The sequence below is a fragment of the Furipterus horrens genome, unplaced genomic scaffold (genome assembly GCF_987537825.1).
Source record: "Furipterus horrens unplaced genomic scaffold, mFurHor1.1.pri manual_scaffold_9, whole genome shotgun sequence".
Taxonomy (NCBI): Eukaryota; Metazoa; Chordata; class Mammalia; order Chiroptera; family Furipteridae; genus Furipterus; species Furipterus horrens.
In genome coordinates, this window is record NW_028327179.1 from 80,166,503 (window position 1) to 80,192,147 (window position 25,645).

At 44.3% G+C, this 25,645-nt stretch overlaps 1 protein-coding gene, 1 long non-coding RNA gene and 2 pseudogenes across 3 annotated transcripts in view; 1 reads left to right on the forward strand and 3 right to left on the reverse strand.

Moving 5' to 3' along the window:
• LOC150002027 (palmitoyltransferase ZDHHC11-like) overlaps positions 1 to 25,645 on the reverse strand; it is a 426,431-nt gene that overhangs the window by 124,069 nt on the left and 276,717 nt on the right. The window lies entirely within an intron of this gene.
• LOC150002028 (uncharacterized) overlaps positions 1 to 25,645 on the forward strand; it is a 399,760-nt gene that overhangs the window by 107,714 nt on the left and 266,401 nt on the right. The window lies entirely within an intron of this gene.
• On the reverse strand, positions 7,065 to 7,922 carry LOC150002031 (rho GTPase-activating protein 20-like; annotated as a pseudogene).
• On the reverse strand, positions 8,062 to 21,124 carry LOC150002032 (rho GTPase-activating protein 20 pseudogene; annotated as a pseudogene).

Sequence of the window (25,645 nt, forward strand, 5' to 3'; positions counted from 1 at the left end):
ACCAGACTGTGTCTGATCACCTTAGCACCCTGGTTAAAATTAATCAGGCACTTGGAAAATTCTGTTTAAAAGCTCTTTGTGTATACACAAAGTTTTCATTAAGAAAATTTCACTACTTATGCAGAGAGTTCTCTGACTTACTTTTTGTCTGGAAAAACAATTCTATCTGATTTTCATGATTTAAATTGTGACAATCTCCACCCAAAATTTCACTAAATTTTCAGTGAACCAATTCATAATCAACGTCATATATTCCACTCTAAAGTGAGTCCTTCCACTACAGCAATGGAGACTTAGGTACAGCAGCAAAAAGGCTGGTCTGGGTGCCTAGAGACTCAAGTTCTGAACTGAGCCCTGCCAGTAGCCAGGTGCATACGGGTGGGAAGGCTGATTTAGCTCTCTCAGCCTTGCCACCTACTTACTAGTCAATGACCAAGAAGAATTTTTGCTTCTAAATCTAGAAGCAGATTTAGAGCCAGGCTGACCACCTTCTGATTTAAGCTCTGGCATTGAGTGAATCTGAGATTGGGGACAAGTAATTGAATTTCTCTGAGTCTGAGTTCCACCAGCTGTTCTTTAAAATTTAAAAATATTGATTCAGAGTTTTTTTGAGAATGAACTGAAATCACTTATGTAATGCATGATATAGAGGGTGGCTCATTGGAAATGGTTTTTGATGTTTCTTATTTGCCCTTTTGCAGAATGCAGAGCAAGAACCCACAGACCGAAGTTCTCTGCTAACCTGGCACATAGCCTTTTCTCACACATAAGTACTGGACTTTCCCCCTCCATCCAAGGCTGAACTTGAATTTTCCATGTCTTCCTAAATCCTGTCCTGCTTTGTCTCCTTGAAGAGATTTACTCATTGATCCCAAAGTCTCCCTTCATCTCACCAGCACAGACATATGCTCTCTTGCTTCATCTGTACCTGGGTGTGAGTGTATTCTCCCTGACACAGTATCTCCCTGCAGCTATTTCTCTCTTTCATCACCACAAAATTCTAAAGAGCTGCCTACATAGTGGGCCTCAGCTTTATCTCTCATTCACTCCTCATCCCATCTCTAAGACTTCTTTCATACTTGTTCATGACAACCTCCCATTCCATGGTCATGACAAATGCAGCACAGACTTCTCCATCATCTTACTCACCTCTCAGCATCATGGAGCAGGATGGAGCACTCGCTTTGTCTTAGGACACTTCCTATCTTAGTTCCCTGTCACTCCCTATCCTGAGTTTCCTGCTCTTATGGGTTGACTGTCAGTTTCTTCCCTAGATTTGTCTTTGTCCTCAGCCCACCCTGGTGGGGTCAGCCCGGGTTCAATCTTAGTTCTTCTTCTGTCAAAATGAATTCCCTGCCCCCAAATCTCATCTGTCCTCATGGATTGAAGCATCACTTTGTGCTACTTATGCACAGCTTTTAAAAGACAGGTGACAGATGCTAGCTAGATACACATAGATTGTGACTTTTGCGGCATATGACGGGTCAGACTTCACCCTAGTTCTGCAACTTACTAGCTGCACCACTTTGGGTGAATCACGTCACCTCTGTGTGTGCCTTACTTTAATTCCATTTCATAGGGTTATTGGAAGTGTTAATCAATATTGACTCCTTTGAGAAGTGTCTGACACATAATCAGTGCTACATAAATATTTATTTAATGTCATTGCTATTTTTACAGTAATTTAGATTGTCACTCCCCAACTTAAAACTCATCTTCCATTGTGCTTAAAATAAAATTCAGCAAACTTAGTTTATCTAGGAAGCCCTGCATCAACTGAGACCAGCTTTCCCCTCAATCTTCATTCGTATTCCTCCATCCCCTCTTGTTCATTATCTGCTAGTCACATGGCTCTTATTTTTCTTTGAAGCTCCTCAGACATGACAATATCTTTCTTGTCTCAGGGCTTTGGCCCGTATCACTCACCCTGTTTTCATTGGCAGCTCCTTCACACCCTTTAGGATGAAATGTAAGTATATCTCCTTTTTCTTATACACTGTTCCATGGTTACATATCTGGAGCTGCTCCCCACTTCCCCTACCCCAGTTTTCTACCTTGACCCTTCTTCATTGTCTTTACAGCACTTATCACAATGTAACAGCTAATGTTCATGGTTTTGTTTTTGTTCTTCTCTGCTGAAACATGAGGTTCAAGAGAGCAGGAATTCTGTGTTTCTCTCCACTGGTCAGTGCCCCACACTTGTGAAATGCTCAAAGCTACTCGTGCAAAATTGAGCAAATGAAGATGTTGGAGAGTAGTTTTTTAATTTTTTAAAAATCTCAATGTAAGGTATAACTTTAAATAGATCCACTGAGGAAGGATCTTATAAACAAGTGAAAGTATTCAAGCAACATTAAAATCACACTGGCAAATGATGCTAGAGTGAAAGTGTGCTGGCCCTGATGGGAGTGGCTTAGTAGATGGGGCATCATCCCTCAAATGGAAAGGTCCTCAATTCAATCCCCAGTCAGGGCCCATGTCTGGGTTGTGGGTTTGGTTCTCAGTCAGGGAGCATACAAGAAGCAACCAATCAAAGTTTGTCTCTCATATTGATGTTTCTCATCTCTCCTTCTCCCTCCCTTCCCCTCTCGAAAGAAAGAAAGAAAGAAAGGAAGAAAGAAAGAAAGAAAGGAAGAAAGGAAGAAAGGAAGAAAGAAAGAAAGAGAGAGAGAGGAAGAAAGAAAGAAAGAAAGAAGAAAGAAAGAAAGAAAGAAAGAAAGAAAGAAAGAAAGAAAGAAAGAAAGAAAGAAAGAAAGGAAGAAAGGAAGAAAGGAAGAAAGAGAGAGAGGAAGAAAGAAAGAAAGATTCTTCTGCATTTCTGTACCTTTATTTCTCTATTTTTTATTGAATGAAAAAAAGGATTGGTATTACTTTGTAACATGTTTGTATAATACCAGCAATGGTCCCCACTTCTAAATAAAATGAAGACTCCTTGTTCTTACATGCTTACAAATTTTAATATGCTTTTTTTTTTTAATTTGGAGAATGGTCCTTTATAGACAGCATGGATTTCCTGCATATCCATTATCAGTGCCTTGAAAAGCAAATAAGTTTAAAAGCTAACAGCAGCTTCTGCCAGTCCAAAAATAGACACTGACTACATAACACATGATATGAAAGCTGTCAAGATCTAAACCTCCAATTCCATCGCCTCTGACCCAGCATGGGCTCAGCTCCAACACTCTCAGTCTCCTCCGACGTGGTCATCAGCTCCACTCTAGCACGTTCCATCACCTCCAGTGGGTCCCTCTGCTCTGCTGCACCAGCTGCCATCTCCTCGGACTTTGCCATCTCCTCGGACTTTGCCATCTACTCCACTGTGACACCTTCTATCGCCACAGGTCTGGCCATCTGTTCCACTCAGTAACCTCCAATCACCACAGGTCAGGAAATCTGCTTCTCTCCGACACCCTCCATCAACTCTGATGGGGCCAACTGCTCTGCTCCAGAACCTGCCATCGCCTCAGGCCTGGCCGTCTGCTTCATGCTGATACATTCCATTCCCGCCTCTGGTCATCTGCTCAGTTCCTGTACTTTCCAATGTCGCCAGTGAGACTGTCTGCTCTGCTAAGGCACCTGCCATTGCCTCTGGATAGGCTGTCTTCTCTGCTCCAGCAACTTCCTTCACCTTGAGCCTGACTATCTGCACTACTCCAGCACATTCCTTCACTGCATATCTGGTCATCTTCTTCCCTCTGGCACCTACCTTTGCCTTGGGACTGGCCATCTGCTCTACTCCATCACATTCCATCGCTGCATAAATGGTTGTCTGCCTCACTCTCACACCTGGCATTGCTTCTGGTGAGGCCATCTGCTCTGCGCTGGCAACTTCCATCACCTTCGATAGGGCTGACTGTTCTAGTCTGGCACCTGCCATCGCCTCCGGTGGAGCCATCTGCTCCTCTATAGCAATTTCCATCATGTTGAAACTGGCCATCTGCCATGCTCTCCCACTTTCCTTCCCCCGCCCCCCCAGGCTGGCCTTCTGCTCTGCTCTGGCACATTCCATCACCTCATATGTGGTCGACTGCTCCACGCTGTCAGCTTCATTTGCCTTGGGACTCGCCTTTTGTTTTGCTTTGGCACTTTCATTCGCTGCATATCTGGTCCTCTGCTCCCCTCTGGCACTCTCCCTCACTGCATATCAGGTGGTCTGCTCCCCTCCGGCGCTTACCATCACTGTATATCTGGTCGTCTGAGCCTCTCTGATATTTTCCTTCACCTTGGGCCTGACCATCTGCTCTGCACCAGCACCTCCAATTGCCTCTGGACGGGCTGTCTTCTCTGCTCTGGCACCCTCTTTCACCTTGAGCCTGGCCATCTGCTCTGCTCCAGCACATTCCATCACTGCATATCTGGTCATCTGCTGTACCACGGCACTTTCCATAGTTGCATATCTGGTCGTCTGCCTCACTCTGACACCTGCCATTGCTTCCGGTGAGGCCATCTGCTCTGCGCTGTCAACTTCCATCACCTCCGATGGGGCTGACTGCTCTGGTCTGGCACCTGCCATCACCTCTGACGGGGTCATCTGCTCCTTTCTAGCAATTACCATCATGTCAAAATTGGCCATCTGCTCCACTCTGCCGATTTCATTTCCCTCTGGGCTGGCCTTCTGCTCTGCTCTGGGACATTCCATCGTGGCATATCTGTTCAACTGAGCCACTCTGGCACCTTCCTTTGCCTTGGGACCGGCCATCTACTCTACTCCAGCACATTCCATCACTGCATATGCGGTCATCTGATCCTCTCTGATTTTCCTACTCCTTGTCCTGGCCATCTGCTTCACTCTGCCACCTTCCTTCCCCTCTGGGCTGTCAGTCTGCTCCACCCAGCACTTTGCATCACTGCTTATCTGGTCCTCTACTCCTCTCTGGCACTTCCCATCACGTTGAGCCTGGCCATCTGCTCCGTTTTGGCACATTTCTTCACTGCACACTTGGCCATCTGGTCCACTCCAGTGCACTCCGGCGCTCTCCATCGCTGCATATCTGCTCCTCTGCTCCACTACCGCACCTATAAATGCTTCCAGCGAGGCCATCTGCCCTGCGCTCACAACTTCCATCACCTCCGATGGGGCTGACTGCTCCAGTCTAGCACCTGCCATCACCTCTCACTGGGCATTCTACTCCTCTCTGACACTTCCATCATATCAGGCCTGGCAATATGCTCACTCTGCCACTTTCCTTCCCCTCCCCAACTGCTCTGCTCTGGCACATTCCGTCGCTGCATATCTAGTCCTCTGCTCCACTCTGGTGCTCTTCATCGCTGCCTATCTGGTTGTCTGTTCCACCATGGCACTTTCCATAGCTGCCTATATGGTTGCCTGCCTCACTCTGGCACCTGGCATTGCTTCTGGTGAGGCCATCTGCTCTGCGCTGGCAACTTCCATCACCTCCGATGGGGCTGACTGCTCTGGTGTGGCACCTGCCATCGCCTCCGGTGGGGCCATCTGCTCCTCTCTAGCAATTTCCATCATGTTGAAACTGGCCATCTGCTCCACTCTGCCACCTTCCTTCTCCTCCGGGCTGACCGTATGCTCAGCTCCTGCCTTTGCCATCACATCGGTCCTGGCCATCTGCTCCACTCTGCCACTTTCCTTCCACTCTGGGCTGGCCATCTGCTCTGCTCTGTCACATCCCATTGCTGAATATCTGTTCCACTGATCCACTCTGGCACCTTCCTTTGCCTTGGGACTGGCCATCTGCTAAGTCCAGCACATTCCATCACTGCTTATCTGGTCGTCTGATCCTCTCTGATATTTTCCTTTGCCTCAGGACTGGCTGTCTGCTCCGTCACAGCACTTGCAATTGCCTCCGGACAGGCTTTCTTTTCTGCTCCAGCACCTTCCTTCACCTTGGGCCTGGTCTTGACTCTACTCTAGCACATGCCATCTCTGCATACCTGGTCCTGTGCTCCACTCCAGAGCTCTCCATTGCTGCATATCTGATCCTCTGCTCCACTCCGGCACCTACAATTGCTTCCAGCGAGGTTGTCTGCTCTGCGCTGGCAACTTCCATCACCTCCAATGGGGCTGACTGCTCCAGTCTGACACCTGTCGTTGCCTCCAGCAGGGCCGTCTGCTCCTTCTGGCACTTTCCATCATGTTGGGTCTATCCATCTCCTCTGCTCTGGCACATTCCATCCTTGCATATTTGGTTGTCTGCTCCTCTCCAGCACCTGCTATCATCTTGCACTGGGCCTTCTGCTCCACTCCAGCACTTTCCAGCACCTCTGGCAATGCCCTCTGATCTGCTCTGGCACCTTCTTACATTTCTAGACTGGCCATCTCATCTGCTGCTGCACATTGCGTGACCTCTGGTGAGGACCTCTGCTGCACTTTAGCACCTTCCATTGTGACAGGTCTGGTCATTTGCTCTTCTCCAGCACCTGCCATCACCTCCGATGGGGCCAACTGCTCAGCTCCAGCACCTGCCATCATCTTTGATGTGGCCAACTACTCCACTTTGGCACATTCTGTCACCTCCAGCGAGGCCATCTGCCTGCTCTATCACCTTCTATCTCCATGGGCCTGGCCTTCTGCTCCACTTTGACACCTTCCAGTGGTGCATGTCCGGCCTTGTTCTCCACTCCAACACCTCCCAGAGCCGTAGGTCTAGTCTGTTCTGCTCTGGCACTTCCCATCACCTCTGGCAGGGCCATCTGCTCCATTCTGGCACTTTCCATCTGCTTGGGCTGGGCCTTCTGCTCTGTCCCAGCACATGCCATCACCTCCGGAGGGGCAGACAGCTCTGCTCCTTCGCTTTCCATCACCTTGGGCCTGGCCAACTGCTCCAGTCCGGCACTTGCCACCTCCTTGGGCCCGACTATCTGTTCCAATCTGGCATCTTCCTTTGCCTCTGGCAGAGCAAATAGCTCCATTCTGGCACATTTGTTAGCCATGGGCATGGCCTTCTGCTCCGCTCTGGCACCTGCCATTGCCTCTGACAGGGCTGTTGGCTCCACTTCGGCACTTTCCAACATATCAGAACTGGAGGACTGCTCCACTCCGGCACCTCCCATCACCTCTGGTGGGGCCATCGGCTCAATTCCGACACCTTCTATCATCTCAGGCCAGTCTTCTCCTCAGCTCCAAGTACCTCCATTGCCCTTAAGGGCATGTCTTTCTGTGTAGCCTACAGAGAGTTGGCTTCTGGAACACCAGAGGCATGGAGAGGTGGTTGTGTGGGCTTTCCTAGAGAAGATCTGTTCTTTTTCTCTGATCAGAATGCCCTTTTTTTCTTTTTGAAGGAGCAGTTTCTCAAATGGGCCAAACCTTTGCACCACCACATGTTTTGGTGAAGAGTTTCAGAGTGCATTTCTGACTGACACTTGAGGGTGTCTTCTTTTGTGCAAGACAGCACAGAAGAGATCCCACACATTCCAGAAATGACACGGCCACCGCACAAGTCAGATGAAATTTTCTCCCACTTTCTTTGGCCCTGAAAAGGGCAATATGTTGGACAGGAAGATTCACCAGGTGTAAACATGGAAAGTTCAACAATGTGAGAAGCAGCACTCTCTTGGGAGCTCACTGTATTTGGATTGGACAAATGCATGTTCAATATTGAGGTCGAAAACTTCTTCATCTTAGGCTTTGTGGCACTCCTTTCACCCACCTTGATATCCTTGATGAATCTCTGATTCATAAGCTTTGGCCCCTCTGGTGGAAAATGATGTCTGCTGCCTCAGAGAATCATCCTCTCCATTCAGGCAACTGGCTCTGCAGCTAGTTATCTTTTGGTTCTTCCCAAATAGCTTCTGGAGACAGTTCTGTTTGCAGGGCTGGTCATCAGTGTTGGGCTCTGAGTAGCATTGGTGCCTCCTTGAACTGCTGAGAACATGTGTTGTGTGTGACTGAAGGTGGTCAGATATGTCTGCATCAAGGAACTGGTTCCTGGAATGATCACTTGGGGACCCATGGCTGCAAGATGCCACAGAAATGGCCACCAGCTTGGTATTAGGGGGATGCTTCACAGAATCCCCTTCATTACCAAGCATGATTTTCTTAGCATATTGATGAGTGGCATTGATCCTGATGTCACTGCTTGTGCTGAACCTCTACTTTAAAAAAGTCTTATCCTCTTCCTGTAGAGGCTGGTCAAGGTCATGGTCACTGAGAGTGAACAGGGAGCCCATGCTTCTGCTCTCATGACCAAGGTCCTCTACCAAGTCACTGCACAAAGCATCCTAACTCTCATTCATCTCACTTTTCCAGCTGTGATGAGAGGTATTGGAGGTACTGTCTCTCCTATGACAGCTTCCTGAAGTCTCTCCAAAGAGAGAAGTGATCTCTTCTCCAAAAACTCTGCAGAAGTTGGTAATCAGGAATTGAATTATCAGAGTATTCTTTTTTACAAACTCACTTTCTAGTTTTAAGCCAATGGGAGCAGGAGGCCAAAGCAGGCTCAGAGCGATGCACACCACTAAATTAAATGTGGTCATCTGATTGAGGTAGGAGTGTTGTTTAATGTTGTGTAACCCTCCCAGGAGGTACCACAGGAGAACAAAATTGACTCTCGGAAGCTGGTCTAAGAGCCTTTGAATTATATGGATTTTCTTGTCATCGTTTTTTTGATTCATGACGCGGACCCAGCAATCACAGAGATCTGAAGACAGTACACTGCCAAGGATACTTTTTAGAAAATCCTTGACAGATTTATATGTTAGGTGTACTTCAGCTCCAGAATTGAGTTTATCTTTGAGCTCTTGGCAAGATTTCATGTTGCCTGACTGCCTAAATATGTCTTTGGTGAAGGATCCATTCTGATAAAGACAAAACAGCATATCCCAGGCAGGTTTGGGTGGACTGGCATGCTTACAGAGACTGGGCAGACACACTCCAAAGAGCTATCATGGCCTAGGAGAGGTTGGTGACATGGGTGAGTTCTCCAGGTGAGAGCTAGAACCTTGCCCAAAGAGCCAGTTGGTGAATGATGTTCTCCTTTGATGTGACTTCTGACCCAAGTCCTTTAGTTGCTGGACTGCAGCCAGGTGTCTGGGCTTCAGGGTGAACTGCTGCTGCATCTCCAGGGGCAGCTGTTCTGTGAGGCAGAGCTCCTGGAGGTTGAGCAGGATGGTGGAGTCCTCCGAGCCTCTCAGCATGAGTGCAGTGTCTCGGACAACTGTAGGACAAGAAATTTGACAACCAGGGTGAAATGAACAAATTTATGGAAACAGAATCTTCTAAAACTGAATCAAGAAGAAGCAGAAAACCTGAATAAACTGATAACAATTAGTAAAATTGAAGCAGTAATCAAAAAACTTTCAGCACACAAAAGCCCTGGACCAGATGGCTTCACAGGCCAATGTGACCAAATTTTGAGGGAAGAACGAACTCCTATCCTTCTCAAACTATTCCAAAAAATCCAAGAAGAGGGAAGACACCCAAACTCTTTCTATGAGGACAGTATTCTTCTAATTCCAAAACCAGGTCAAGACCCAAGAAAGAAAGACAACTACAGGCCAATATCACTGATGAACATAAATGCTAAAATCCTCAACAAAATATTGGCAAGCCAGATCCAGCAATATAGTAAAAAGGTCATACAGCAGGATCAAGTAGGATTCATCCCAGGAATGCAAGAATGGTATGTTTGCAAATGAATAAATGTAATACATCACATAAACAAAAGGAAAGACAAAAATCACATGATCGTATCAATAGACGCTGAAAAAGCGTTTGATAAAGTACAGCACCCATTTATGATAAAAACGCTCAGCAGAGTGGGATTAGGGGGAGCATAACCTCAGTAAAATAAAGGCCATACATGAGAAACCTGCAGCCAACATCATACTCAGTGGGAAAAAAACTGAAAATTATTGCCCTCAGATCAGAAACAAGACAATAATGTCCACTCTCTCCACTTTTATTCAACAGAGTTTTGGAAGTTCTGGCCACAGCAAACAAGCAAAAGAAATAAAAGATATCCAAGTTTGAAAGAAGGAAGTAAAACTGTCATTATTTGCAGATGACATGATAGTGTACATAGAAAACCCTACAGGCTCCACCAAAACACCATTGAACCTAATCAGTGAAATTGTCAAAAGGCTGGGATTCAAAGTCAGTATTCTGAAACCAAAGGCATTTTTGTACACCAAAAATGAAATCTCAGAGATAGAAACTAGAAAAAAATCCCACTGACTATAGCAAGAAGAAAAATAAAGTACTTAGGAATAAAATTAACTAAGAGGGTAAAAGACCTGTACTCCAAAAATTACAGAACACTGGAGAAAGATAGGGAAGATACAAATCATGTTCATGGTTTGGAATAATTAAATCATTAAAATGTCTACAGTACCCAAAGCAATTTATAGATTCAACACAATCCCTATTAAAATACCAATGACGTATTTCACAGAGCTAGAACAAATACTTCACAACTTTCTATGGGACCCAAAATGACCCTGAATAGCCTGCGCAATTTTGAGAAAGCACCAAGTAGGAGGAATCACAATACCTGTTATAAACTATATTACAAGGCCAATGTAATCAAAACAGTCTGGTACTGACCTAAGAACAGACATATGGATCAATGGAATAGAAAAGAGAGCCCAGAAATAAACCCAGGTCTCCATGGTGACCTAATATTGGACAAAGGGAGTAGGTGCATAAAATGCAGTCAAATAACCTCTTCAATAAATGGTGTTGGGAGAACTGGAGAGGGGCATGCAAAAAAATGAAACTAGACCACCAACGTACATGACACACCAGAATCAACACAAGATGGATAAAAGACTTAAAAGTAAACCATGACACCATAGAAGTCATAGAGGAAAACATAGGCTGTAAAATCACAGACATCCCAGTGGCAATATTTTCACTGATGTTTCCTAAGGCAAGGGAAATAAAAGAAAGAATAAACAAATCAGACTACATCAAACTAAAAATGTTCTCCTCGGCTAAAGAAAACATCAGTGAAAAGAAGAGGGAACCAACTGTATGGGACAACACATTTGTCAATGATACCTTGGACAAAGGTTTGATCTCCAAAATATATAAAGAACTTATATGATTCAACACGAGGAAGACAGACAGTCCAATTAAAAAAAGGGCAAAGAACCTGAATAGACACTTCTCCAAGAAGGACATACAAAGGGCCTATAGGCATATGAAAGGATGCTCAACATCACTAGCCATCAGATATTCAAATTAAAACCACAATGAGATACCACACCTCACACCCATGAGAATGGCCATCATTAACACATCAGCAAAGGGAACCCTAGTGCACTGTTGGTGGGATTCACACTAGTGCAGCCACAGTGGAAAACTATACAAAGTTTCCTCAAAAAACTAAAAGTAGAATGGCCTTTTGAGCCAGCCATTCCACTACTGGGATTATACCCAAAGATTCCTAAAACACAAAATCAAAAGAACCTGTGCACTCCAATGTTCATAGCAGCACTATTTACAATAGCCAAGTGCTGGAAACAGCCTAAGGGCCCATCAGCATATGAGTGGATCAAAAAATGGTAGTACATTTGCACAATGAAATACTAAACAGCAGAAAGAAAGAAGGAACTCCTACCTTTTGCCACAGCATAGATGGAACTGGAGAATATTATGTTAAGTGAAAGGAGCCAGGCAGTGAAAGACAAATACGATATGATCTCACCTAATACAGGAACCTAATGAACAAAACAAACAAGCAAAATAGAACCAGAACTTTGCTGGGTAAAGGAGTCTTTGTTGTAGTTCCATGCTTTTCATCACTTTGAATATTTCATGACAATCCCTTCTGGCTTGAAATGTTTTTGTCGAGAAAGCAGCTGACAGTCTTATGGGAGCTCCCTTGTAAGTAACTAACTGTCTTTCTCTTGTGGTTTTAAGGTTTTCTCTTTGTCTTTAAGCTTTACCATTTTAATTATAAATTGTCTTGGTGTGGACATCTTTGGTTTCTTCTTGTTTGGGACTCTCTGTGCTTCTTAGACTTATGTGTCTTTTTCCTTTGCCAAATTAAGAAAGTTTTAGGTCATGATTTTTTCAAATGGATTCCCAATCCTTTGCTCTCTCTCTTCTCCTTCTAGAACCACTCTGATGCAGATGTTGTTATGCTTCATATTGTCCAAAGTTCCCTTAAACCATTCTTATTCTTTTATTAACTATCATATGAGTGTATATTTTTTAAAAATTGACTTGATAGAGAGAGAAAGTGAGGGAGGGGGAGAGAGAGAGAGATAGAGGGGGAGAGAGAGAGAAGGAGAGAGAAACATTGATCAGTTGCCTCCTTTATGCACCCCAACTGTGGATGGAATCCACAACCTAAGTATGTGCCCTGATTGGTGATCAAACCCACAGCCATTTGGTGTAAAGGACAACACTCAACAAGCTGGATCACCCAACCATGGCATATCCTCATTCTTTATAATTTTTTCTTTTTGCTGCTTTGAGTGGTTTATTTATTTTTTACCTTGTCTTTAAAATCACTGTTTCAATCTTCTATTTCATTCAACCTATTGTTTATTCCATTTGGTGTATTCTTGATGTCATATGTTGCAGTCTTTATTTCTGTGTGGTCCTGTTTTATGGTTTCTATGTCTTTTTTCATACTGTTGTGGTTCTCACCAAGTTCCTTGAGCATTTTGATAATGATCACTTTGAATTCTGTATCTGTTAAATTACTTGCTTCCATTTCATTAACTCTTTTTCTGGAGAATTCTCCTGTTCGTTCCTTTGGGGCCTGTTTCTTTTTCTCCCCATTTTGGCTTCCTTTTTGTGTTTGCTTCTATGTATTAGATAAATCTGCTATGACTCCTAGTCTTTGTAGGGTGGCCTTATGTAGTTAGTAGGTGTCCCGTGGGACCCAGTGATGCGTCTCCTTGACCCTAGACCTGGATGCTCCAGGAATGTGCCCTTTTGGAGGTCATGTGAGTTTTCCTGTTGTAATTGATTATTGATTGCCATTGACCAATTTGTGCATGGGATCAACCCTCAGCAAAAGCTGTGCTAACAAGGAAATTCATAGCACTACAGGCCTATCTGGAGATGAGAAAATTCTTCAATAAACATTGAACTTTACACTTAAAGGAACTGGAAAAAGAATAACAAACAAAGCCCAGAGTGAGTAGAAGGAATAAAATAATAAAAATCATAGCAGAAATAAAGGAGAGTCTAAAAATGCAATGGAAAAGATCAATGAAACCAAGAGCTAGTTATTTGAAAAGATAAACAAGATTGATGAACCATTAACCAGACTCATCAAGAAGAAAAGAGAGAAAACTCAAATAAATCAAATCGGAAATGAACTAGGAGAAGAACCACCAATTCCACAGAAATACAAAGGCTTGTAAGAATATATTATGAAAAGCAATATGCCAAGAAATTGGGCAATCTGGAAGAAATGGATAAATTCCTAGAAACATACAACCTTTCAAAACTGAATCAGGAAGAATCAGAGAATCTGAATAAACATATTATAACTAGTGAAATTGAAGCAGTAATAACAGCAAAAAAAAAAAAGAAAAACTCCCAACAAACAAATGTCCTGGAGAAGATGATTTCACAAGTGAATTCAACCAAGCATTCAAAAAAGAACTAACAGGTATTCTTCTCAAAAATTTCCACAATATTCAAGAGGAGGGAAGTCTCCCTAGCTCATTCTACAAGCCAAGAATTATCCTAATTCCAAAACCAGATAAATAACTACAATGAAGAAAAGTATAGGCCAATATTCCTAATGAAATAGATACAAAAATCCTCAACAAATATTAGCAAACTGGACCCAGCCATATAATAAAAGATCATATATCATGATCAAGTGGGATTTATTTCAGGGATGCAAGGACAGTACAATATCCACAAATTAATAATTTGGTATACCTCATAAGCAAAATGAAGGATCAAAAACACACAGTTATATTAATACATGCAGAAAAAAACATTTGACAAAATCCAGCACCCATTTATGATCAAACTCTCAGCAATGTGAGAATAGAGAGAACACACCTCAACATAATCAAGGGTACCTATGACAAAGCCTCAGCCAACATCATATTCAAAAGCTATAAGTATTTCCCTTAAGATCGTGAACAAGACAGAGGTGTTCCCTTTGACCACTCTTATTCACATAATACTGGAAGTCCTAGCCATAGCAATCAGACAAGAAGAAAAAATAAAAAGCATGCAAAGTGGAAAGGAAGTAGTAAAAGTATTATTATTTGCAGGTGACATGTTACTGTATATGAAAGCCGTAAAAGTTCTAGCAGAAAACTACTAAAATTAATCAATGAATTCAGTCAAGTAGAAGGATACAAAATAAATATGAAGAAATAAGTTGCATTTGTATACACTGATAATGAATGATCCAAAGGGGAAACTAAGGAAACAATTCAATTCACAATTGCCTCCAAAAATAAAATATCTAGAAGTAAACTTAACCAAAGGTGGAAGTGGCTTGTACTTAGAAAATTAGAAGACACTAAAGAAAAGAAGTGAAGGAGATACAAATAAGTGGAAGCATCAATAATGTTCATGGATAAGAAGGATTAACATCATTAAAATGTCTATTCTACCCAAAACAATCTATAGGTTCATCCAAATTCCTATCAAGATACCAGTAACATATTTCACAGAACTAGAACCAGAATTCCAAAAATCACAAAAGACCCAGAATAGACACAATAATCTTGAGAAAGAAGAATAAAGTTGGAGGAATCACACTAGTACAAGGCCATAGTAAACCAAACAGCATGGTATTGGTATAAAAATAGAAATTTAGAACAATGGAACAGAATGGAGCACCCATAAGTAAACCTGTGACTTTATGGTCAATTAATATTTGACCAAGGAGGCAAAAACATAGGAAGAGGTAAAGGTAGTCTATTCAATATATGGAGTTAGGAAAACTGGACAGATACATGCAAAGAAATGAAAGTAGACCACCTCCTTACGCCACATACTAAATAAACTAAAAATGGGTTAAACACTGGAATGTTAAAGTGGAAACCATAAAAATCCTAGAAAATAAACATAGGCAGTAAAATTTCAGACATTTCTTATAGCAATGGGATTACATCCAACTAACAAGTTTTACCACAGCAAAGGAAACCATCAACAAAACGAAAAGACAACCCATGGAGTGGGAGAACATAATTGCTGAGACATGGAATACAGCAAAAATTTACAAGGAACTTATACAACTTAACAAAACAAAACAAAACAAAACAAAACAATCCAATTAAGAAAGGGCAAAGGACATACAGATGGTCAATAGACATATGAAAAGATGCTCAATGGCACTAATCATCAGAGAAATGCAAATGAAAACCACAATGAGATATCACCTTGCACATGTAAAAATGGCCCTCATCAATCAAAAGCAAGTGTTGGTGAGGATGCAGAGAAAAGGGAACCCTTGTACACTGTTGGTGGGAATGGAGACTGGATCAGTCACTGTGCAAAGCAGTACAGAGTTACCTCAAATCATTCAACATGAACCTGCCTTATGACCTGGCTAATACAGTTCTGGGAATATATCCAAAGAAACCACAAACATCTATTGAAAAGATTGTGTACACCCCTCCATTCACTGCAATGCTGTTTACAATAGCCAAGATTTGCAAGCAGATGCAGTTCCCACCAGTATATCAATGGGTGAAAAGGATGTGGTACATTTATACAATTGAATGCTACTCAGCTGTACAAAAGAAGGAAATCTTACCTTTGTGACAGCATGGATGGACCTGGAGAGTATTATGCTAAGTGAAATAAACAGGAGAAAGACAAATACCACATAATTCTACTTATATGTGGAACTAAGGAACGAAGTAAACTAACAAACCAAATAAAAACAGATTGATAAATACAGAAAACAGTCATTGCTGTCAGAGGAGAAGGAGGTTTGGATTTGGGTAAAAAAGGTGAAGAATTTCAGTAAAGAAAAGAAAAAACTCATAGATACAGTCAACAGTATGGTGATTAAAGAGGATAAAGGTGGTGGGGGGAGAGAGAAGAGGGTAGAGGAGGGATAAATGGTGATTGGAAGGAGACTTGACTTGAAGTAATGAACACAGTAAAATATACAAATTCTTTATTGTAGACTTGTATATCTTAAACCAATATAATTTGATTAGCCAATGTCACCCCAATAATTTCAATTAATAAGCAAAAGGAAACACAATTTTTAAAAACGAATGAACTCTAATAATTTCTAATCAACACAATTACAGATGTGCATAGATTTAAATGAAAACTACAAAGGTGCTGTGGACATGACTCGAGTTTGAGAAACAATCTACTAGACCAGTGTTTGGCACATTATGGCCCTTGGGCCAAATCTAGCTTACTATCTGCTTTTGTAACTAACATATTTTTGGAATACGGCCACACTCTGTGGTTTACTATTGCCTATGTCTGCCTTCCCTTGTACTTGCAGAGTTGAGTAGTTGAAACAGGGATGGTGTGGCCCCAAAAGCCTACAATGTATATATTTTTAGCCTTTGACAAGTTATTTCCTGACCACTGTACAAGACTATGCTGTTAGAGGATATGAAAAACAAAACAAAATGTAACAATCAGTATAATCATGACATTTTAAGGCACGGATACATGTCACAGCCAAACTTGTCCCTTCACTACATTGTCCCTTTTGTATATTCAAGACAGTTGAGTGCCCTTCTGCAGGTCTGGAGCATTCCAGGACATCTAAGCCTCTACGTCATGTGGGAACACTGCGCTATGAGGAGAGGCTCTTTGTTTGCTGTTTGACAGAATGAACCCTATCTCCTCTTCAAACTCTGTCTGATCAGAAACACCGAGGAATAAGAAAGGAGCGGATGAATTACCAAGGCCCTGAAGCTCCACTAGAGTAAAACCTGCACTCCAAAGTATCCTGGTAGAGGAAGGAAGGTCAATGGCTTTGAAATCTTAATGGGGATGAGGCAAGGGTACTTGGGATGAGGCAAGTGGAAATCATCATTTTAAATGAGTGTTTGCAGGATGGTGAGGAAACTGTTTGATCCAGTGGTCAAGTTTATGCCATGCTCTGGTTTTATTTTCCTTTGTCTTAAATCTATTCTGATGAGGTCTTCCTTATTCTTGAAAGAGTACATTGCTCCTGATGACCTATGTGTCCTTTGAATGGGTGGTAGGCAAACTATGCATTTCTGCTGCTTTCCATTATGAGCCCTTGCTGTATCCCACACATTGTTGCCAGTGTTTGATATCTGTGATCTAACTTCATCCTTACATTGAGCCCATGAAGTCAGTCCTATTATTCCTATTTTACAAAGCAGGTCACGGAGGCACAGAGAGATTTAGTAACCTGCCCCAAACCACACAGCTGGTGCTTGGCATAGTGCAGATTTGAACCCAGAATTTGACACTACCCTAGCCTGCCTCTGTTCTGACCTGGACACCCTGCTGAAGACTCAGCGCTTAACACCGCACTCCCTGCTCAGGGAGTGGATTCTCCCTTGAACTGGGTGAATGATCTTAGTGTCAATCCCTAAAGAAGAGACAAGGGTTTAAGCAGGAAAGTGGGACTAGTGATGGGGGACTCAACTGTTGGAAACATTTTAGTTTCAGGTAATAGATGATAAGCTTAGTAATCAATCTATGTAAAAACTATTGTTTCAGGAACTGGAGATATGATCCACCTTGACTCCAGGAGACCATAAGAAGTTTGATCTTTGTGCCTCAGGAGGACTGTAAGCAAACAAGATGGTACCTGAGCCATTGTGCTCCAGGGTGAGATGACCACTGCCCAGGACACAGAATAGAGACCACCACCCAGGACACAGATGAAAGAATGCTGCAGCTTTTATCTGATTAAGTTTCCCCTGAATTCCAAACCCCTTAACTACACTTTTCTTCTCCCTATGAAAAGGGTTGGTTTACAATGGAATTTAAGATGGTCTATGAGGGCACAAACCTGCCAATCCTCTGAATAAGTGCCCATAAAAATTCAATCTCTGTTTCTGCTGATTGGTTCTGGTAGGTGACAGGCAGCATGAACACTGGCTTCTCCGGTTTCACTAGGAAGGCTGGTCTTAGGTTGGAGGAAGAATACCTATCTGCACACTTGATCTTTTTCTCTTAGGATTAGCCATAGTTAGCCCCTTCACAAGGCAACAAGGTCTTGAATACAGAGAGGAAGTGATACTTTGACTCTCACATTGGAGAGCTTCAAGTTACTTTGTGAACTTGTTTTTCTTTTGTTAACATTTGACAAAGTCTTGTTTAAATATCTTGGCCTTGTTTCACTTGTGTTAAGGAAGAAACCGTGGTCTATTTGTAAGCAGAGAGAATGATGCACCCTGACTCTGAGGTTAACATTGTTAACATAGGTAGCTAGATGTTAATAAAGTAAGAGAGCAAAGAAATCAGATATTATTGAGTGTAATCAACTAGGGAACATAAACCTGGTTGCTTCCCTGGGAAGTTACAGCTCTACATACTCCTCAGGAAACCATCCTCCAATTCCCCAGATCACTGAGGGAAGGGATAGAACAATAAAAGGGGAGGTAAACAGAGGCACAATAGAAGCCAAAGTGGTGACCATAGAGGCCAGTCAGTGTAGCCTGGGGAAGAGATCAAATTGGATAAGAGACACAACCTCACAGAATGAATGACTTGTTTAGGGAGTGGACCCATCAGAAGCCCACAAAGTCTTGGGAAGTTGATTGGTTTGTTTAAAATGAGAACCTGGTCCTTTTTAAGCCTGAGATAATAGAATCAGCTTCACAAGACAAAGCCTTTTTTCTCTCACTAGGTAAGGAGTGTCTACCCTCTTCCTTCTCGCATGTGTTCTCTCTTCATAGCAGCCATGTGGGATAGCACCTGCCTGTGGCCCTGAAGGCCTGTGAACTACTCTGAGAGCATACCCCAGCTGAGATACAGCCAGGAAAACAAGTTAAGCTAGCTGGATGGTGAAAAAGGCTGGACTGGACTTGCCTTGGCATGGCACAAAATATCTGGACACTGCCCTTAGTTCTGGGCCTGATGAAGGTAAGATTGGACTTTCTCATGATGGGACAGACAGAGATGGGACGGTGGAAACCCAGTATAATTCCTCTGATTTTGTATCTGGTGCCACAAATAAATCTTATTACCAGGTCTTGTCCTCCTTTGTGTGTCTTCTGGAATGTTTTCCTCACAGCACTGCAAGAACCCACTTTCACCAGCAACATCATGACGTTAACAAGTAGAGAATCCTGTGGTGAAATGTGACTTTCCATAGACAAACTGATATATCTCATAGTGCAAGGGAAATAAAGGAAAGAATAAACAAATGGGACTACATCAAACTAAGAAGATTCTGCTCAGCAAAAGAAAACATCAGCAAGATGAAAAGGGAACCAATGATCTGGAAAAATGTATTTGCCAATGATACTTCAGATAAGGGTTTGATCTCCAAAATACATAAAGAACTCATATGACTCAACACCATGAAACAGACAATCCTATAAAAAAAAAATGGGCAAAGGACCTGAACAGACACTTCTCCATGAAGGACATACAGAGGGCCCATAGGTATATGAAAGGATACTCAACATCACTAGCCATTAGAGAGATGCAAATTAAAACCAGGGTGAGATATCACCTCAGCCAAGTCAGAATGGCCTTCATTAACAAATCAACAAACAACAAGTGCTGGCAAGGGTGTGGAGAAAAGGGAACCCTAGTGCACTGCTGGTGGGAATGCAGACTGGTGCAGCCACAGTGGAAAACAGTATGGAATTTCCTGAAAAAACTAAAATTAGAAACTTCTTTTCATCTAGCTCTTCCACTGCTGGGATTACAGTAGTCCCTCTCTATATCATGGTTCACTTATCATAGCCTCACTGTATTGCAGGATTTTAAAAAATATTATATTTAACTATTTATCATGAATTTTTCACTATATTGCGGGATTTTGCGGTACTGTATATGTACGTTGTTAAAGTTACGTAGGTTTAAGAGTTTAGAATAAATGTAAGGTTCCTACTTCACAGGGGGCGGGGGTCTAGAACGTAATACCCTTGATAAGAGAGGGAATACTGTATACATGAAGAATCCTGTAACAGCAATGCAGAAGAACCTATGCACCCCTATGTTCATAGCAGTGCTATTTACAACAGCCAAGTGCTGGAAACAGCCTAAGTGCCAATCAGTAGATGGCTGGATTAAAAATTGTGGTACATTTACACAATGGAATACTATACAGCAGAAAGAAGGAAGGAACTCCTACCTTTCACGACAGTGTGGCTGGAAGTGGAAAATTTTATGCTTAGTCAAATAAGCCAGGCAGTGAAAGCAAATGCCGTATGATCTCACCCAATACAGGAACCTAATGGACAAAACAAACAAGTGAGCAACAGAGAACCAGAGGCATGGAAACAAGGGACAGACTGACAGTGACCAGAGGGGGGAGGTATGGGGAAAGGAGGGGAAAGAAGGAAAAAGAGGAAAACAAAAAGGAGTGCAGTGTCTCAAAGACGGTTCATCTTAATTCCATAAGGATATCTGTGCCCAATAAGTGGATGTGATGCCTTTTTGTTTCGGCCAGAACTGACCCATAACTTGTAATTACTCTCAGAGCCAGTCATCCCTAGCATTGGTAGTGACATGTTGGTAACGTTACTTGCTGTATCGAAATTCCTTATTGTTATAGCTTTAGAATAGGCACCATTCCCAATGTCCTTGGTGAACATTTTGAGGGGAATAGTCTTCAGATAATCCTTCTCTTTCTCTAGACTGATGTATCTCTCAAGGAGAAAGAGCATTTGTCCCTCTGTTCTGGGGACCTGAACGTGGCCACAAAGTTCAATGTGGGCCAGCCCAGGACGATCGGTGGCATTGGTTTTGCTTCCTCCACTTCATTCACACAGTTTGCTATCCACATGTACCCAATTTCATTGTATTTTTTATCATAAACTTGTTATTATATTTGGTTTTGGTCACAACAAACGCATCTTTGAACAGGAAAAGATACCACTCCCACCTCGGCAGGCCTCTTTTGAGTTATACCTGGTCGTCAAGCAGCAGAATCCTGCTGGGAGACACAAATGCTGATAGAAACGGATGTGTGTCTGTGATATCAAATGGCCTTTTATGGATACTAGGCCATTTTGGTAGAGCTCTAGACAGAGTAAGCGGTGGGGCACTCCCCCCGCTTCCTGCTAGTGCTTTCACTTTCTTCATCTCATCAGCTGAGAGCCCAGCTGGACTGCACCAGCCCTGATGACCTGGAAGCTGATGCCCTGGTTACCTTAGGGGAGATGGACTCGAGGAGGCGGGGCTGCCTGCCTATCTTGAAGTGGATGGAGAGGAAGACAAGGCTGCTGTTGGGTTCATACAGTGACTGATTCAACTCAAACACAAAGAGTATGCGGAGAGGGAAAAGAGATCTGGGAGAAGGTGAAGGATACTGGATAGATCTAGGAGTGGCAGTTGGCTGGTCTGGTCCTGAGTGTTACAGAAACAAGAGTGTCCAAAAAAACCCGAGTTTGCACCTGGGGGATGGGGAGAAGGAAGAAGCTTTCAGGATGCCATCACATGCCTGAGGCTGGTGGCTAGTGTCTTTGTTATGCAAAATGGCTTTAATGCATCCAAGGCCTTAGGTAGATGGGAGAGGTCTTGGACCAGGGGATGGTATGGAAAAAAGCATGCAGAGCTGGCGTGAGGTTCTGTGAATGGTCAGAACTAAGTGCCATGGCCACTGCATCAGAGGACGTAGTCAGGGATTTAAAAATAAGTGGCAGACATTGTAGCGGGGCTGACCATACAGTTTTAACTGGGGACAGGCTGACCATGTGGATTTAATGGGGTCTGACGATGCAGTTTTAAGGAAGGAACATACCTTCCTGCTTTGAAGAAAAGGAACAGACTGACCATGTGGATTACAAAGGACTAACCATGTAGTTTACAAGGAGGCTAAGGATCCACGAGGTTCTGGATTAAAAGCTGGTGGGCACCATAACACAGACAAGGTCTCCCCAGTCAGAACTGAATGATTGGCAGCTACTGGTAAAGCTGAACTGTGTTTAGAAAGTAGGGAAATGGTATCTCTAACTTTTCTAAAACTAGCCTGGTTTGGTAGGGGGAGGCAAGGATATGTGTTTATGGGTGTTTTAAAGAACATAAGACTTAACAGCAGAAATCTGCAAATGATTAAATTTATATAACTATTAAATAAACAATTCTTTTTCTTTTCACTAAACTCTGGTATTGGAAGTTATAATTCTGGCGGCGGGCAATCGGGCCCCTAACTAAAGAGCCCGTGGGTTCTGTTTCAATTGGAGCAGCCCAGGGGTTCTGTACCATGAGGACAGTTAAGGTAGGAAGTTCTACAATTAGAAACCTAGGCTCATGCATGAAGTCACCATGGTGATGGTGGGGGGTAGGGAGCGTGTGGTGATTCCTCTGGTGGCCTCGCGGGGCAGTTCAATGTTCCTCACCTTCTTGGTGCTGGGGCCTCCCTTGTGTAGACATTCCTTTGAAGGAAGGTGTTCATGATCTCTCTGCTTCAGCGGTTCCCCGAAGTTAGCAGTGTCCCAGCCGTTTATTTCACCCGGCCCTCTTGACAAGAGTGAGAGTAGGGGGGAGAGGTAAGATGGCGGAGGAGTGAGGAGAGGTTGCGGTTTTAGGCTCCGGAGACCCGTCTACAGTTTGGTCTAATTGCAGACAGAACATCTCAGTGAGCAGCTGGACATTGGCGGGAGTTGAGCCAAGGCACTGCTGGATTAGAGAAAATCCATCTGGGAACAACCTGTTTAGTGAGGATAGCGGAGAAAAAGGGGACGAAACGGGATTCCTGACTGGGACGGCTGCCCGAGCTGTGGCGGGAAGCACACAAAGGATTTTTGGCGACCACAGGCTACCCCAGAGAGGAGTCAGGCGGAGAGCGGATCTCTGCCCGCTGGCAGAGACGGGACTCGACCAAGTGGCATTGGCGCTGAAGGACAGGAGACAGCGTGCTACCGGGCAAGTGAGAACATAATTCTCCTTTATATTTTTCTCTAGTGGATGGTGGAGACGGGAGGAAAGTTTGGGTGTGGTAGGCCGTTCTGGAGGAGCCCAGGCGCAGGGGCGCGCTAATCCACTCCTCAACCCTACCATTGGGTCGCGGGGGCGCACATAGGGAAGTGCTCTCATTCACTGGCCCAGGTGCGCGGGGCCGTGAGTCCAGGCGTCCCTCGGACATTCCCCAACGGACATAAGATCAGTGCCCCAACGGGCACAGGGAGGGCCCACTGAACACGCAGAGGACTGTGCACAGACACCCCTAGACAGCTCCCGTGGGCGCAGGGCCCCAGGCCGGAAAGCAGACCACTAGCGCAGGCTCTGTTTGTGCCCGCCCAGACGGGTGAGGGAAGGCGGGCGGCTGCAGCACGGGAACAGCGAGAGGCGGCGACCCACGGACGCTCGATTCCACTGAGCGCAAGTGTCCCTGGCCCTGCCCTAAGAGGCGAGAGACCAACTCCCGGAGCTCGGCTCAGCGGGACTGAGGGCACGGGGCAGCGTGCGAGCGTGAAAGCACCTCAGCCCGGGGTCAGTGGGAGCTCTCTGGCCGCCTGTGCGGGCAGGGTCACCTCGGCGCAAACGGGGAACCGCCGCGGCCCAGCGAAAGCAGCAGCCAATCCCGGGGAAAGCGCTCGGGCCGTCCGCGCGGGCAGGGTCACCTCGGCGCGAACGGGGAACTGCCGCGCCCCAGCGAAAGAAGGAGCCAATCCCGGGGAAAGCGCTCGGGCCGTCCGCGCGGGCAGGGTCACCTCGGCGCGAACGGGGAACTGCCGCGCCCCAGCGAAAGAAGGAGCCAATCCCGGGGAAAGCGCTCGGGCCGTCCGCGCGGGCAGGGTCACCTCGGCGCGAACGGGGAACTGCCGCGCCCCAGCGAAAGAAGGAGCCAATCCCGGGGAAAGCGCTCGGGCCGTCCGCGCGGGCAGGGTCACCTCGGCGCGAACGGGGAACTGCCGCGCCCCAGCGAAAGAAGGAGCCAATCCCGGGGAAAGCGCTCGGGCCGTCCGCGCGGGCAGGGTCACCTCGGCGCGAACGGGGAACTGCCGCGCCCCAGCGAAAGAAGGAGCCAATCCCGGGGAAAGCGCTCGGGCCGTCCGCGCGGGCAGGGTCACCTCGGCGCGAACGGGGAACTGCCGCGCCCCAGCGAAAGAAGGAGCCAATCCCGGGGAAAGCGCTCGGGCCGCCCGCGCGGACAGAGACACCTTGGCACGAACGGGGAACCACCGCGGCCCGGCAGCAGTGGGCTCCAACCGCGGGGCAAACTCTCGGGCCGTCAGAGCGCGCAGGGGCTTACGCGCAAGGGCACCTCAACTGGCTACAGCGGGCAGCAAGGTAGCGCGCCGCGCCGGCAATCGCGGGCGCGCACCATAGCGGCAACCGGGTGCGCACACCAGTCCGGCAAAAGAACAAGAACCTCTGACCTGCCACACTAGACCAGCTGCGGACCCAGAAAAAGAAGGCAACACACCAAGGCTAAAACGGAGTAAAAACATCGTTTTTTTTTTTTCTCCAAATTTTTTCTCCCTTGTTCTTTCTTTCTTCTTAATAATTTCTTTTCTTTCCTTCTTTCTTTATTCTTTTCCTGGGGTTTTTTTGGGGGGGGGTTTTGGGGGGTATATATATATATATATATATATTTTCTTTTTTTGGTTCAATTTTTTTTTCTCTCTCTTTTTTCTTTCTTCTGTATTCTTTCTTTTCTATCTTTCTTTGTTCCTTTCTTGCTAACCTTTTGGGGTTTTTTGGGGGGGGTTGTGGTAAATTTTTTATTTTTTTTATTTTCTTCTCTTTCTCTCTTTCTTCTTTTCTTTCTCCTATTTTCTTGGGGATTTTTTGGGGGAGTGTTTTTCCTCCACCTCTTCCAATAATAACAAACTTTATCTCTAACGTGTTGCATATAACCTCTCCTTCTCATCCTTTCTCTTTAATAGTGGTTTATTCGTTTGTGTGTCTAGCTTAGCCCCCCTATTACTTTAAATAATACAATATAATTACTATATAAACCCAAATACAATACAATCCCACTTTCTTACTATACTAAGTATTTTTCTATCCTTTTCTTCTATTTTTCTTAACATACAATGTAAATATTACTAACTGGCTTGCACAGTCTCAACTATTATTAATCTATCAACCCCTCTATCAAAAATTATATTTTTCCTCCCCAAAAACAACTCGTATCTATTCTTCTTATAGTATAAAAGCTCAAATCTCTTTACATTTATATTAATACGGGCTAGTTGGCTAACGATAGCAGGATAGAGTGGGGGATACTTTCTGAGGGTGTGGGTCTCCTGCCTGGGCTTATGTCTTTAACAGCATATCCACAAAAGAACTCAAGACAAAGCAGATAGAGTGACTCTCAACCAAGTAGCCAGAAGGAAGATCCTATCAAAGAACATCTGAAATATAACCGAACAGCATAAACAAACGACATAAAGGGTAACTTAAGACCATCAGGCTCAGGATATCAAAGAGACTGCACCACTGAAACTCCCAGACCTTCGATAAAGAATATTACACCACAAAGGAGGGAAGTCAAAGCAGACTACCCCCCCAATAAATAAATAAATAAATAAATAAATAAATAAATAAAAACAAAAAGAATCCAACATGGTAAGACGCAAAAATAACCCCTCAATGAAAAGAAAAGAGGAATCCTCAGAAAGAGAGATAGACGAAATAGACATAGCCCAAATGTCA